At 34.3% G+C, this 17,866-nt stretch overlaps 1 non-coding gene across 1 annotated transcript; it reads right to left on the bottom strand.

The window, feature by feature from the left end:
* Positions 1-8,182: 8,182 nt before the first annotated feature.
* TRNAS-GCU (transfer RNA serine (anticodon GCU)) lies at positions 8,183-8,256 on the bottom strand. The gene has a single exon. It is a non-coding gene; the product is annotated as a tRNA-Ser (tRNA).
* Between the last annotated feature and the right edge of the window lie 9,610 nt (positions 8,257-17,866).

Genomic DNA, 17,866 nt, shown 5'->3' with positions numbered 1-17,866 from the left:
GTGCTAACCGTTACTCCACAGGTATGGACGTGATTTTGTAATTCTGAGCATATATTTTTCCCATTCAGAGATACCCTTGTAACACTAAATACTAGTCATGTTCGAAACTCCGTCCTATGGACCATTGATTTTAAAGGGATAAAAATTCTCAATGTGTATTTCTCCGAGAGGAAAGTAAAACTGTTGGTCCCTTGTCGTAAATTTACTGGAAGTAAAGAGGGGGACACCAGATAAAATGAGCCCGCCATTTCTCCCCCAAACAGAATTCCTGTTCTCATTGATCTCTACATTAATGGAAAGCGTTGTTGAATAAAGTGCTGTCTGTTTGTCCATCTGTTCGTTCATCCATCAATCTATTCGTCTGTCTGTCTCTATTTGCTTGCCGTGACTTGTCATCTTACGATCGACGATTAATCAGGAAAGAACTAAAATACACAAAAAGATTAAACATTACCGAAAGTTTGTTATATAATTAGATTTGCTTATTGTTATCCAAAGAATCACACACACTGAGTAATTTTCGTGCTAATTTTTTCACCTGGAACCTGTGAAGTATTTAACACTATAGTACCTATCTGCTTACCTTCAACCGCCGATGGTTTGATCGCAGTTTTAATTGAAGATAGGAATCATAAAAATATGGAGACAATTTCACTTTAAAATTATGTATTTTATGTGACATAAAAACTAAAAATTTTTCGTAATGAAATTAATGGAGGAGAGTCTCTTATACACAGAATTTACAGCTGTCAGAAGAAAAAGTGGCCGCTCTCTAGAAACAAAGTTCCCTTCGGGAATCTCCGCTACAATTCGGAGACAGGCGATGTTACATGTTATTTGACCACGTTGCCCGATATCTACAGTTGTAATTAAAGCATCCCCCGTTTTGCTGTTGTAGCATAATGATAGTATTTCGGGCTGGTATTGTGAAGTCATGCGTTCAAGCACAACCTAGTGCTTTTTTAGGTTTTTTGTTTTTAAAACAAAGAGAAAATATAATTGTTCTTGTCTCTTTTATGACTGTTTTAGTAATTAACATCATGTTCATGAATGTATTATGCCATGACTTTATCATTATTTATTATGACATTATGGCTGCAAATGGCAAGGAAGAAAGATTATATTCTCAACATGAGTATATTTCGTGACATAAACAAAACAAACTTACTGGCGTCTGCCTTAGAAAATTCAAACAAGTAAAAGCTAAAAGAACAAAACACATAGCCACGATTCAATATTTAGTTCACCTTCCTCCCATCTCGATCACATCTTACAGTCAAGTGAACATGGAATCGACTAGTCTTTTCAGTTGTCAGCCTTGGCTTCCCAGAACGAGTTTGGAGGGGATTGGGCCACTTTTTCCGCATATGCTTCCTTACTTGTATCCTCGTAGCTCAGTCGGAAGAACGTTGGAATTTAGATGTTAATATTTCTGGTTCAAATCCTCATTACTCCTTTTCATTTTATTGTGTTACAGGATAGTGTAATGTAATAATATAAGAGGAGAAAGTAACACTAGTATTATGTAATTGTATTGTTTCAAATCTAACATTACATTTATATTACTTATATCGCTAAAGAACGATAACAGAATATAATTGATAACTTGAATATTATTTATTTCGCTAAAAAACGATAACTGAATACAAATGATAACTTCTATATTATTCATTTGTCGCTAAAGAACGACAACAAAATAAAATGATAACTTGAATAATACGCTAAAGAACAATAACAGAATCCAAATGATAACTTGAATATTATTTATATCACTAACGGACGATAACAAAATAAGATGATAACTTGAATATTACTTATAACGCTAAAGAACGATAACAGAATATAAATAATAACTTGAATATTATTTATATTGCTAACGAACGATAACAAAATGATAACTTGAACAAAACTCGAACTCACAATCTTCGAATCATTAAGCATTAAGCGAGCTCTCTATTGCTGCTCTACGAGTCGCAGATATCGAATAACTCCATGGTTCCGAAACTGTTTCTACAAGTGCATTGCATCGTGTAACATCACCGTGATCCGAAGTGGAGTTAGAAAAATATTCGCTGTTCACGAGTGCGGCTTTTTCTTTTTTGACAGCTGTACAGGTCACCTGCGTGAAGCAGGCCGAACAAAGTACTTATTTGCCATATCATGACGTCTATGGCGCATATGGTTATTATTTCAGGGAGTGCATAGTGCTTAACAATAAAATATTCTTCTTTACTTTCCTTGATAAACTCTAAATGATGTGAGAGGTTTATTATTTAAAATGTCGGTTGTTATAGTTAGTCCTTTCTTGAAAAATGATTCTGTCATTCTCATAACTACATTTTGTGTAATCTTCTCATTAGCTGCTTTCTGTTTATTCTTTCCGATGGAAGAAAACACATTAGCCTGCGAGATATTTCGACTCAACATTTTCCATGAAGCAAAATTCAATTCCAGCAACTTCTAATCACTAGATTATGCACCAATATGTCTGAGTTAAATCTCAAATCTCTTCGCTGTACTTATAAAGAGAAGTACTTGTCATCGTTGATGGTGATTCGTCTGTCGGATGGAACGTTAAGCCTAGCGGCCCCTTTTGTGTTATTTGACAGAAGTAGGCCGGCACCGGGTTTCCCCTTCTCCCTTACTCATATTCATCATCCTCATTCATTACACTACACTTTCACGAACACTTGGGGGAAAGTTGCCTAAATTGGACCACTTTTCATATTTTACTTTTTACTTATTAGGATATATAATAAATGAAATTTGTAAAGATGTAATCTTATATTTTAATATGTTTATTAACATCTTCTGTCAAAAGAAATGTTACTTGGTTGACAGATGTCTACTTCGGGCTGGTTTTCTTGACTGAGCATTTTAGCTGCAGTATAATGGTGCTCTTCGAACATATGCTGAATGACAGGCCACACGTCGGATGATTTTAAACCACTTATAGCAGTGGAAACTGTTGCCTCTCCTAAAAGCTCCTTTGACAATTGGCACAACGATATAGTTGAATTTGGCTTTAACCGCAACCACTTCTTCATAACCTGTATGTGTAGTACACTCCAATCGGACTGAAGAAAAACACATTTAGTGGTTGAAGGCAATGTACTGAATGTCCTGGTACCTAGAATAACATGGCTTTATTTTATCGAGCGAACAGAAGAGCCTTCGAGTTCTTGCTGTGAGTGGTGTGTCCGTCAAGAAGCAGCAATACCTTCTTCTCTTTCGTTGGTTGTACAGCGGCGATGAAATGTCTCAAACATTTCACAAAGAGCTCGTTCATGTATCCTATTTGGAATACTTCCATCAAACTACCAGGAGGAGCACCAACACTGAATTCAGCGGTTATTCTCACGGTCTCGCTTTCCACTTGGAATAGCACCAACGTGTTCCTTCTCTTCGCAGGCAACAATTTTTTGGGGGTATTTCTGGCTGTTGAGAAACCATTTTCGTCCATGTTGAAAACTCTTGTGGATCCAATATATGCAAATCACACGAATTTTCCACGATATCAAATAATTAAACACTCTTTCCTTGTTGAACACTTTCGCCTGAGTTATGGGTGCAACTTTTAATCCTGCAAAACGCATGTTTTATAAATTGTAACAAACTGGTCTCATAAATTGTACCGGTACAATGTGGGAAACTACTAGTGGTACAATAAAGGCAACTCCTCCATTTTTCCTTTATCATCTTGTAGAAAACATATGAATGCCAATACGAGAGAATAACTTCACAGACAGTAGTACAACTGAATATATGTTAGGCCATATCGAAGACAGTTTTTATTTACTTACTTTATTCCAGATCTCATCTTAGCTACGTTGCTGAAAATTTAGATTGAGCTGATACAAAATGAACTTCTTCTAGTAAATGAACCACTCTTTCTTCTACAATGCTCAAAACTGATAAAATGATGCAAGGGTGACTCTAGTTTCACAGTGAACCGTCAGAAGTCACATGTCACCAGAAACACGAAAGTAACTAAGATGATACAATTCAGACGCCGGTACAATATAGGCAACGTTCCCCTACATATACAGCACTCTAGTAGCTACAGAACTTAACTCTCCACATATTCACATCATGCTTATGGTGGCCCGCCGAAGTGGTTTGCAACTTCAAACTGTATCACAGTTCTGCCATCTATCCGCAATATGAGGAACCCGAATCACACAATTAAAGTGGGTAGGCATTGGCTACACACATTTGGTAATATAGGTCCTTTGATCTCACCTTAAAATTATGGATTTATTTAGTTTTTGTCTGCTTTAGGCGAATGTCTAGCTTCTAGGAGTAAATAATTAATTAGAGTCTGGAATAATATATCTGATTATAGGAATATGCTTCCGCTGTTATTCAAATGGTCGACCTTTGATATATGAGAACTCGCTTATATTACTTGAAGGGTAGAACTGGTAACGAGCTGATGAATTGGCCAATGTCAAGAATGCAATTAGGAAAATAATTTATTTTTAAATAAACTATATTTCTAGTACATTAATATTAATTTTGGGGATTAATGAAAATATATTAATATCTTTTCACTGTGAAGTTTTAAATAGTTATCCCTGTCTTTCGTTTACAAGACCAATATTTTTATTATTTATTTTTGTTAATATTTTAAAAAGAACTAGGCAAACAACACTCTCGCATGTTTATCAAAAGCATCACTTATTGTTTTATAAATCTGAAGTATACAGTGACCTGGTATGTTGTATTGCGTGGGCATTGATGAAAGATAAGATAGACCTATTACCAAATTAAAATTAATATAAATTTTCATTTATATAATATTGTGCAATACTTACTTTCTGCTTATTCACTGTCACATAGTGCTGTATTAACTTCACCACATTCACAATAAGACCAGGCTACTAAATGAAAATGCATTCTGTATGGTTGACACACACGTGTGTGGCAGAAGTCACACCCGTTCTGCTTCGCAAATATAGTCTAACAATAACAGCCCTTGTCCCTCATATGTTGCAAGCCATCTCGTCAGCTCGTAGCAGTTATTTTATACGTATGTTTGTCTTGCATTGTTTTGAGAGGATCTTTCGTCATAGTGATCACATGACGGGAAGTTCTGCTATGTCTAGCGTTGGTTCAGAATCTCCGCAATACAAAAGAATAAACGGCGCAAGAAGCTGTTGAAAGTGAATTCTAATGGTTTAATGTGTATTGATTGTGCTAGGTTGATCAAGTTCAGCACGAATGAAGAGGAGATCATATAATTTGAAATTGTTTTCTTAATTGATGCACATTTCCATAGAAATATCATTGCTTAAATTCGACAAAAGTTTTTGAAAAAATAAATTGAGTCCAAATTTTGAAAAAAAAAAAAAAAAAAAAAAAAAAAGTATCAGGATGCAGTAATATACTAAAATAGATATAGCTCAGCCATTTTTTTTATCTTACTCCAAGAAGCACATCCTTTAAAATGTCTTACCCTTCGAAATTTTAGGATAAACGATTGCATTTTAAGAATTAATTTTGGAGGTACTTTTTAAAGAAACATAGAGGGATATTTTTCAAATGCAAACCAAATAACAAAATCTATTACAGAGAAAAGTTTCATAACATCCTAAAGAATGTGTGTTCCAAATATATATGTAACCACAGTAGTTCTGAAAATACGTAACTTTTTTCATGATAATAAACCAAAAAATAAAGTTACGGGGAATTGCAAACGACGTTTAATGCTATTTAAAAAGCCTGTACATCGGAGCTTTAAAAATGGCGTTACAGTAGCTAACAAAGCCATAGATGCTCATTAAATTGTTTGTAGGCGAATATATTTTTCAGATATAAAATATTATTTTAAACCAAAAAAATTCCTTTTGAAAATTTGCTGGTTTTCCACCATATTTAATTACCCTTTCCCTTGAAACCTTTGGGCACCAGAGCTTTAAAACTAGAGTCGCAGCAGCTGACAAGGGCATAAATGCACATTAAATTACATGTAATGTGTTTTCATATATCAAAATGTATTTTAAAGTAAACATTTTTTTCAATGCACTAACTTTTTATCACACTAAATCCATCCTTCCCTCTTAAGAGTAGACTGACCTGAAATTTCAGTTTTCGAAACTATTCTAGATAGATCTCTGAAATGTTGTACAATTGTGGTGTTGCATATAGGCTAATTAGTCTCTGTACAAAGTTTCATCTCATTTGGTGCAGAAATATAATTCATACATATAATTTTTGTAATTTCAAATTATGTAAATTTAGGTTTTCAAAAATTACTACTCCTCCCAAAAATTCAAATATTTTGTCCTGAAATTTTGTCTACATACTTGTCAAAGCCTCAGAAACAAAACTTACTATACACTTTTCCTTTTTCTTTTAATAAAAAGTAATAAAAAAAGATTTTATACACTAAAGTGTGAAAAGATAAAAAGGTTCAACTCGAGCATAAAAATTTAATATTAAAATAATATGACTGTTAGGTACAATCCTGATAGTAAGTTTTGTTAAAAACACATTCAAAAACCTCTACAAAAATTATGCATGTAGTATAAATTTGTAGAAAGAGTAGCATGATAGCAATGCAAAATTTACAGAAAATGAAAGTGGAGAATTATAATTTGGAAATCTCTATAAATAAAACCGGAATCATAGTCTCCCAAGGCAAGAACCATGTAAGATCCAAATTGCAATCAATAATAATTGTATAGAACAAGTCAACACATTCAACTATTTTGGCTGCAATCTTTCTTATATAAACTCCAGGGATGTAGATATTAAACTAGCCAAATTTCAGCAACTGTTAAGAACAATCAAGTCAACTCTATTAAAGAAAGTTCGACCACAAACAATTTTGAAATTCTATAAAGTTATGGCATTATTGTATGGATCAGAGACATGGTCATTAACGAAAGGGCAACTTTGAAGAATTGAAGCTGCTGAAATGCGATTGCTAAGACCTCTTGCAGGATATACTCTTTACGACCATAAAAGAAACGCTGACATCTGAACAGAATTGAATATCACCGCCATTACGGATATTACAGAATCTTACTGCAACAACTGGTATGAACATGTATTAAGAATGCCCAATAATAGGTTACCCAAGATACTATTGGACTATACACCTCACGGAAAACGAGACATCGGAAGACCAAGGAAGAGATGATGGAAAGACCAACCTTCTTCTGGAAACGGAACAGGCCAGAAAGCCTAATCCAAGACTGTTATTGATGATGATGATGATGATGATGATAATGATGATGATTATGATGATGATGATGATGATGATGATGAAAGTGGAAAAAATTGACTTCAAAATTTGGGATAATAATAATAAACCAGATCTCTGTCTTTTTTATTTTCTAGGAATTTTGAAATATAAAGGTTTAGCTTATATATGCAGAACTTATCCTTATATACAGTACCACGCTGTGCATACCTAACCTACACTAGTAAGTAAAGATGACGACTGAAAAAACCATGTAAACTTATGAAAAGACTATACTAGATAACTATTATTTACAAGTCACTATAGACTGTAGATACTATTATAACATTAACAATAAAACTGTTAGAAACTTACAAATATTTCTTATATTACAAATAAAAATCAAGCATGGAAAACACGTTGTTATGACTCCTAGCAATAAGTGGAATCTTTAGACAAGAGTTGTGCTCTCCTTTGTAACTGAATATCTTTCAAAGGAAAGCAGCTTTTGAAGCGACATTAGTTGGATTCTATGAAGATCTATTTCGATAAGTCGAGAAGCTACACTCGCTCAATCGGATCTAATATAATAAATAATGTATGAAATGCAGCGTAAATTCCAAAATAGTCGCAGAATTCAGAGTGGAGGGCGTGGACGGAGCATTTAAATTACCAGTCAGAGCGCGCAGCCTTTTCAAAATGTGACACTAATCAGCTGATAGACCGGTCGTATGGCCATGAAGATTGGCAGAGAGCATCTTTAGACTATAGAAATTTTCTAAAGATGAAAACAAAAAAAATCATTTTTTTTTACCAAAAATGACAAAATCTCCCATCAGTATACCCTTAACATTCTTAATTTACATACCTATTATATTTGCTCAAACAACAAAAATAAAACGAAGCTTTCCAATACATTAATTGTTATACAAATCTGGCTTTCAGGTAGTAGCTCCCTGTAAAGCAGGTTTGAATAATTTCAAGGAAAAATTGTTCCGGAGCCGGGTATCGATCCCGGGACCCTTCGCTTAGCGCGCGAACGCTCTACCGACTGAGCTACCCCAGGAACTATACACGACACCGTCACAACTTAGCGCGCGAACGCTCTCGCGCGCTAAGCGAAGGGTCACGGGATCGATACCCGCCTCCGGAACAATTTTTCCTTGAAATTATTCACATTAATGGTTAATTTAAAATGTTCATTGTGGCAAGGTTAGTAAAATGGCTGGGAATTTCTCATTGATAAAAAAACCTCTCTGGCGTAGGAAAGGAAATGCTTATCTTATCTCGCTGAATTGACATAAATTTACAGCATCACTAAGTCTCACACTGCAAACAACTGCGTGATTAAAATCAGATTACTGCCAATCTGAAGAGAAGCCGAAGTCTACTGATATTCATATCACTTACGTGTCATGATAAAAGTAAATCGCAGGAAAAATCACACAAAAATGTTGTCCAAAATACGAAGGGCTGCCAACGTTGTAGATTGCAGTTCTAGTACGATAAAATTTACACTTTTTTATCCATGAAATGTGATGGCCTGTCTTAATATGTGTAAAGCAAAGAACCTAATCTTTGTAGTACTTTCATGTGTCTCTAAAGAACGAAAACACAGTTCATTATCATCATCATCATCATCATCATCATCATCATCATCATCATCATCATCATCATCATCATCACCACTTTTAATGAATGAACCTTCACAAGGAAAACTACTTCTATTAAATTCAACTGTAGAGGTATAGAGGTTTTTATCGAGAGGAACATATACAATTGCTGTCCTAGGCACTGAAACTTATAGAAGCTTTTTGTGCACCCGTGATGCATTGAGTTGCGTGCCAACTATGCTTAGAGGCACAGCCGGCTCCAACATCCACCACACTACTCATTCCTCTTCATTCTTATAACACATACACCACACTTCTGGTGGTGATCTCTAGTTCCTCATATTCCTTCTAGGTAAGCAGGAATCTGTGGGGCTTCGGTTCCTCTTATACAAAACTGTTAGTAATCTAGAACTCACCGTCACTGCCATCTACAAAACTTTGGACAAACCACGAGAAGCATCTAGTGTGACGGACGATGTCTCTGACGTCAAGTAAACACAGAACATACGATATTTTCCGAAACGAGGAAGATAGTGAAATGAAAATTATGTAGAGTGTTAGTGGAATGACGAGAAAAACTCTGACAATCTTGGCTTTAACCATCACAAAAGCAACTAAGCCTTCGCCTGGGTTTGAACTCGGATCCATGGTCGTCGTGAGCCAGCACTCTCCCAACTAAGTTACAAAGAGACTAAACTCTATTGTATAATTTAAATGATAGTGAAGTGAACTGAATGCTGGGTAACTTTCGATGTTGGACCCTGGACTCGTTTCACCGGCATTATCACCTTCAACTCATTTAGACGCTAAATAATCTAGATGGTGATAGAGCGTCGTAAAATACCTAACCTAAAAAGATTTTCCTACAACCATTCCATAACAAGTAATTCTTAATAGAGAACTTTGCTGAAGCAATGGACAAAAAGAGGAGTGGAGTTCAATAGTTAAGAGACAAGTTTCCGATATTAAGTGACGGAAAATTAAAACAGAGCAATTTAACTGGTCATTAATTCCGTACAATTTTGGTTTTGTGAAGAAATTATAAAAATAGAAAAATTGGCTTGCCGAACGTACGTTCTAAGATGTTCGCTTAAAATTCATTGGAAACTTTAGAAGAGTTAACTGTATTATTAAGCTAGTGAAAAATATGTTACCATTAGAGATAATAAGCTATAATATGTCCCTAAAAGTCTATTTTCTGCAGTCCCACCTGAATTTCTTCACTCCGAACCTACGCGACAGGAACGGGAAGAGATTCCATCAGGATAGATTTCAAAATTCAAAGGCGGTACTGTCTCAGTAATAGTTCCAGCTACAAATCGTGTAATATTAATTACGCCTATACATCTGCAACAATAATTCATCTTAGTAAATGAAATTGTGTGGCATTATGTTTGTGTTCTGAAATACCTTTTAATTCAAATGCATCATATTTTAGAATTTTGTGAAATTTTCTTTGCGGATGTGAAATTGTGAACAAATTTGCATTATTTTAAAAACATTAAATAATTTCTCCGAGAAATAAAAAGTGACAAGAATTTTATTTATTTATTTATTTATTTATTTATTTATTTATTTATTTATTTATTTATTTATTTCTACTTGCATAGTTAGACATAAGGCCTTCTCTTTCACCATTTTAAAATCGGATTGAATGAAGACGAATTAGTAAGCCACCTACTTTTATTTCAAAGTAACACAAAATATTAATACGTGTTGTTCGGTGTTCTTATTATTCATTATTATTATTATTATTATTATTATTATTATTATTATTATTACCATTAGGGAAAACACGGAAATTTAACTTGAATCAAGTAAAGCGATAGGTTTGGAAGTAAACCCGAAAAGACAAAGTATATGATTATGTCTCGTGACCAGATTATTGTAGAGAAATGGAAACATAAAAATTGGAGATTTATCCTTCGAAGAGGTGGAAAAATTAAAATATCTTGATGCAACAGTAACAAATATAAATGGCACTTGGGAGCAAATAAAATGCAGAATAAATATGGGAAATGCTTGTTATTATTCGGTTCAGAAGCTTTTGTAATCTAGTCTGCTGTCAAACAATTAGAAAATTAGAATTTATAAAACAGTTATATTACCGGTTGTTTTGTATAGTTGTGAAACTTGGATTAAAGGTGTTTGAGAAGAAGGTTCTTAGGAAAATATTTGGGGCTAAGAGGGATGAAGTTACAGGAGAATGGAGAAAGTTACACAACGCAGAACTGCACACATTGTATTCTTCACCTGACATAATTAGGAACATGAAATCCAGACGTTTGAGATGGGCAGGCCATGTAGCACGTATGGGCGAGTCCAGAAATGCATATAGAGTGTTAGTTGGGAAACCGGAGGGGAGAAGACATTTGGGGAGGCCGAGACGTAGATGGGAGGATAATATTAAACTGGATTTGAGGGAGGTGGGATTTGATGATAGAGAGTGGATTAGTCTTGCACAGGATAGGGACGATGGCGGTCTTATATGAAGGCGGCAGTGAACTTGCGGATTTCTTAAAAGTCATTTGTAAGTAAGTATTACTATTAATATATAATCATCATCGCCAGTCTCATTATTATTATTAGCATTACTATATTCGTTAGACATAACTACTAATACTGTACATACAATTTACTCGTGAGTTTAGAGATCCTGGACTTCTTGTCTTGGAGTGGTAGAATATTCGATGATTTTCTCATCTCCAATTGTAAATTCAGGATATTATTTTATAAATGGCTACGTTTAATCTGCTTTTCTTCTTGTCACCACATTATTATCTCATGTAGAACATATGCTCTGCCCCCTCAAATGGTGATAGACCTTATGTAGAAATTTTTACTTTTACAATCAGTGATATTTCTTAGCATGGAGTGAACATGATGTATTACTACGTCTTGAGATAATGCTGAACCTAATAGCTACAGTCTATGTAGGAACAATATATAAATGTCGTTAAATAGGGATCACAGTTAAATGGTGAAGTAAGTGCAAATAGTAAAGGTCTAGTACAGAAGAACAGTACGAACTGCTTATTCGATATGCGGCCAGAACTGGCCATCTCGCCAAAATCCTAGAAAGAATGATGTTTATGTTCATTATGAAATAATTACTAAATTTATATTATTGTTCGTTGCATGTTTATTATTAATTTCTGGAATTTTCGACGGAGTGAAGCAGGCAGCCACTCACTGACGTGAGGACTGCAATATAACTCACGTCCTAGTCTGGCATCTTCTTGATCCGTGAACTTTCGCAGGCCCGGCGCTTATTTTTACCCTTGCGTTTACAGATTTTACGGCTCATTATTCCAAATAGCTGCGCGGTTATGAAGTTGATTATAATACTGACAGTTTACGAATATTCTAAACCATTCGCACTCTCACTTGCAAAATTTAAGGTTATTAGCATTTGAGAAAGAGACTGTAAAACTCATAGACAAAATTGGCAAGTTGAGACATTGAGAGCTGAAGGAATTACATAACCATTCTAACAATTTTATAATATGTTCTTTGCAACTACGTGTGATTTAAATTACCCACAATTTTTAAATTGTCATGGAAAGATTTGAAGAAGTGTCTATTATATTAAGGATGTCGAAGATTTGGAGGAATAGAGGAGGAGGGAAAGAGAAGGAGGGAAAACAGAAGAAAGACGTAAAAGAGGAAGGTATGAAAAGAAAGGACCAAGACAAAGAGTAGAGGAAGAAAGTGAGGAAAACAGGAATTATGAAATGGGAAAAAAGAAGAGAATAACAGTATCCATTTACCATATGTCTTGGAATATTGAACTTCAACTTTGGCATGACTCATTTTACAACTTAAATGATTAAGATGTTAACCTTTCAAATAAAAAAAATTCTATGCTATTATTTTACGCAATTGTTACGAAAGTGATAAATATATAGATTTATTTGTTTCCAATTATAATATGGTTCCGTCTATCTCGAAAGTAAATATAAAAAAAGTTTCAGGAAACCATTTTTGAATGGAGTGAAGCATATGTTTCCTTAGATGTCATAGAAAACCATTATAATGACAAACAAGTTACTTTATAGCGATTATCGGCTTCAATATGTAGATATACAGAAGTTAAAACAGTTGATAATATCGCTTACAATTGTAATGCTATCTAATGTGATTAACAGTAAATGTAGCCAAACAACACAATATCATCTCACGTGCCTTTTTATCGCAGTTTTAAAACATCTTAGTTACAGATTCTTCATGTTTCATAACAGACTGTTGTGACAGAGATTATCTAACTTTATATCTCGGTTTACTGATTAAACTAAGCATAACCTCGGATGTTCATCGCCGAAATCAAAAGATATCTATCGTTTTGGAAATAAAGATAAGCGAAAAATATTGTGATACTGGAAAGAAAATGATCTAAGCACTTTTATAGAAATACATATATTTGAAGAGTCCACTGCAAGAATGATGGATGTCATTTGGAATACATTTTGCAGGAGAAGCAATTGAAAGTTTGAAATGCTTAGCGTTCAAAGCTTAACTGTGGTTTTCCGATCATTACTGGACAATGACTATCAGTGTTAATGCCAGATAATTCTCTATGTACATTCTATATGTCTTAAGCTATGCATTGACAGTCTTGGTTCATTTTCGACAAGAAAGTGACATCCATCATTCTTGCAGTGGACTCTTCATTTTTAACTTGCTTAAAACTGGAAAATGGTTTGTGGCATTTCTACTGTGCGCAACATTCCCCATTCACAACTAACGGATTGTAACAAATTAACAAAATAAACACCTTAAGATTCTTGAAATGAGAAACATTTTCAGCCAAACAATGGCCCATTCTATCGCGAAAACTACCCAGTGCCTTCCTCATAGACACAGAACTGATCTGTTGCATCTACTTTACAATTATTTCCTTCAGATTTCAACATTTTTTCCTTTATCGCGATAAACCCTGGACTTCAAATGGCAGGTTAAGATCAGGTGAACAAGCCGGCCACTCAATATCTCCTTTTTTCTGGACCAATAGCAGGGAACATTTCGTTCGCTACTTCTCTCCAAAAATGCGCAGGAAGTACAATCTAGTTTAAACCAGATGTTCTCCTGAAGGACACAGGGAAATAACTGTCACCAAGCTGTAATACTGATAACATAATCACGCTCAAACTGTAGGCACTTATGCGAGTTTAACTTTCCTTTTTTAAGAATGAACTAAGTTTTCGCTGTTTTCCCGTGAACTTTTTGGGGAAGCTGTGCGTGTGCTTGTGTCACAAGTTGAGGATTGTTAGAAGACCACTGTCGGAAGTTATGACAATTAGTATTCCAATTAAACAGAAGTTGTCTCATCTGAAAATATGATATGCATTACAAGATCCAGATTTTAATTTACCTTCGAAATTAAGGTTTCAGAGTACTAATTCCTCTTGTCAAAATTTTCTTCACATAATTCTTTCTAAAACTGTATGGATTCCATTTCTCTGATTTCAATTACTTCCATAGACTTACTGATGAAAGACCTACATTATATTCAAGTGTCATTTGTCTTGTAGATTTATACGTATCTTCTCGGATAAATAACAGAACATCAAGGATATTTTTCCTCCAGTAATTGTATTTAATACCTATTTCAGTTTTTGATTTCTTTTTACACTTCTTTTTTCATTGAATGTCTGCACTATTTCCGAAACTGTTGATTGTATTATGCTTTTACCCGAATATATTTCAGTAAATATAAGTCATTCGTCTCTTGCTGATTCTTCATTCTATCTCTATTACTTATTTTCGAACGTGTGTTATCAGCCATAATGTTCCGTATATTTACCGCCAGACGACATCCAATGCCATATGTCATGTCGATACTCTAAAGACAGTTCATTAATTTTCCGCTAGGTAGTGCACATCCATCAATTTTAAGTCATATATGGAAATAAATGATTAAATTATCTAATGTAAGTAAAGGTTGGTAAAATTGTGTCATGAGTAATTTTGTGATTACTCTTTTTGAGAATTTATTACAGTTTCATTGAGCGAGAGGAAGATCAATTTTTTGCGTCAACGTATTAAGAGAATTTTCGTGGACAAGTTGCTGCACAAAACCGGTTCTTCTCTCGCTCAGTAAAATTGTAATACATTCTGAAAAATAACTATCACAATATTACTCGTATCACAGTGTTACCAACTTTTCCCTTATTTATAAATAATGAATGGCTGTCTACAAATAATGTACAATACGACACACATCCTTTATAAAATTACTTTATTTTGTCCGCACGTTTACTACACTCAGTTTGCTGTCTCTTTTCGCAAAAATTCCTGATCATAGAATAATAGTTACTTATGGTACTTGTGAGGTAAGTGCATCTTTATTGCACGAGTGCAATAAAGATCACGCTCACAAGTACGATACGTAATTTTATCCATGACCATAACGAAAAATTATGTTTTATAAAAGAAAATATGTTGAAAATAAGTCCTCAAGTGATCATATACCATGGCATGGATTTTAGAATCAATATATGTACTAGGTAGGTCATGATGTAGGAGGCCATGATTAGTAAAGAATGGTATCTAAGGCGTTGGATAAATAACAAATTATAATTAATTAGGTTAATATATATTTTTTTCACTTTAAACGTGTATTTTCGTCTTTTTGAAATTTCAGGGATTATTTAGAAGTGTTCACGGGACTAATGTGATTAAAATAATTTCACATTTTACTTCTGCAAACTTAAGAGGAATATTAAAACTTAATTACACATCGTGTCTGTTTAGCTCAGTTAGCTAACGCGTGTTGTTTTAAAAATCCTATAAACCGAACTTCGCAGATTCAAGTCTCCTCGCATCTCTAAAGGTAAATTATTATAAAATTTTAAAAAGATGATTAAGTGTATGTATATTTAAGAAATGGTAATAAAGAAGTAGAGGTAGTGACATCTAGTAACTAATATATTAACTTCTTGAGCAATAGTTGAATGGAAAAGTATACGTGTGTACCCGGGTACTAGGAAAATACTAATGAACTTTGAGTTAGTCATTATCTCACTAGTGAAATTAAGTAATGTTGAATAAAAGCCTACTTTACAAACGCAAAAGTATTTAGTAAAGGCATTTTTTTTCGTTTGGTCATGGATAAAATGTCATTTTTAACACTGGTATCACAAATAACTATTGTGGTAAAACTGAAAGTTACCTAGTTACGAGTAATAATCCACACCTTTTACACTTTTAATAACAGCTCTCTTGGGTCAAAATAGCAAGAAATTATGATTTATCCAAAATTGACTCTATCCATTTCGTTCCAGAAACAGTACCGAATGATAAATTTATAATTTCAGAATTGTTTAAGTAAAAGAAGTTACATTACTCCCACCACCTCATGCCGGGTCGAATCCGTGGTCATTGTAAAGTTCTTTTATGTCATCTGCAGACTTGGGGTTGGAGGAGGAATTTAAAACGTTTCAGTACTGTGTCTCTTTCTTTGCACTTTTTCTAATCTCCTTCTTCTCCACATTTTCTTCTTTTATGTCATCTGCAGACTTGGGGTTGGAGGAGGAATTTAAAACGTTTCAGTACTGTGTCTCTTTCTTTGCACTTTTTCTAATCTCCTTCTTCTCCACATTTTCTTCTTTCCATCGCTCTCGTTTCATTTACTTCTCTCCTGCTCGCTTTTTCTCCTCCTTTGTCTCTACCTTCCTTCATCTTTCTTTTTATTTTCTCATATCTTTTCTCTTCTTTCCATTTTCTCCTCCCTCTTATTTTCATCTCGTTTTTATTCTCTGTTTCTCTCTTTCTTATTTTTCACTTCTTTTCTTGTCCTGTGTCTTGATTCTTTTCATATTATTTTCTCTACTCTATGATGTTAGTACAGTAAAGCCTGTATTAAACGGCCAATGCTGGCTCCATAAAAAACCGGTCTTTCAGAAGGGTGGTCTCTCAATATGGGGAGTTATTTTATACAAATAATGGATTAGAACGTTTCTATGTTCATCAAATAAATACGTGGAAAATATTGCTCATAATAAAAGATTGAAGTCATAACTTTATTTCTTATTTTACATTATTTTTCCATTTTTCTCCTTTGATTACATTTCCTTTTTACAATCTCAATTTCAAAACTATTCTTTTACATGTTGAGAAGTTCATGTATATGTTCCCGATTCATACAGTCTTTCAGTGGTGCCGATTGTTGAATTAACTCAATATTACATAAGGCTTGTTCTAGTCACATTTTATTCATCCTCGTCATCGGTGGGTTGATCACCGAATTTTTCAAATAGGTAGGAAGAAGAAAAAATAAATTATTGCACTGCAGTGGCGGTTCCTCGGGGGAGGGAAGGGAGGAACGTCCTCCTCACATTTTTCTTCTTTTGAAAGTAAATACCAAATGCAATATATGCTTTGAAATTCGAGGAAGATTCGATAATTTTTAAGTTCATAGCTATAAGAAAACCTCGGTTAATCGAGTTTTAAACGACGCGCACTCATGTGCTACTAGAATACAGTGAGAAGGATGCGAGATTGTTTGTGTAGAGGAAAGCCAATCCATCCCTCCTTTACTGCAGTTAACACACATAGACAACAGCGCGCTAGAGGCCAGAGAAAGAAGCAGAGTTTTAAAGCAAGTAAATGAACGGATAGGGAGGAGATCCTCCTCTGAATCAGCGCATGGGCGGGAAATAGAAACCGACTGGTCTTGCAGCAAGCTCGCTACCGCTGCCATCTAACGATGCTGCATTCAGCCAGACTAGTCATCTAGGAGACACAATAAAAACAGTTTTAACGCAAAGCTATTAAAGACACCATATAAACTTTATTTAAAATTATAAATCAAAATATATTATTCATTGCACTTTTTATAAGCTATATTCATGATTTGAAACTTACGAGGATATCTGAAAGTTGAAGTTGGATTTATATAAAACAAAGAGGAAGTAGTTCTACATTAGTATCGCATATCTTTTTGGCCTCTGAAATTCACTTCAATTCATTGTCTACTAGACAGGACAACAGCCAGGTTTTCAGTTTTGTGCAAATATATTTGAAATTGAAGGTACTGCAAACTACATTATTTTTAACAAAAAAA

Source organism: Periplaneta americana, chromosome 11 (assembly GCF_040183065.1).
Source record: "Periplaneta americana isolate PAMFEO1 chromosome 11, P.americana_PAMFEO1_priV1, whole genome shotgun sequence".
NCBI lineage: Eukaryota > Metazoa > Arthropoda > Insecta > Blattodea > Blattidae > Periplaneta > Periplaneta americana.
This window is presented reverse-complemented; position numbering and strand designations above follow the sequence as displayed.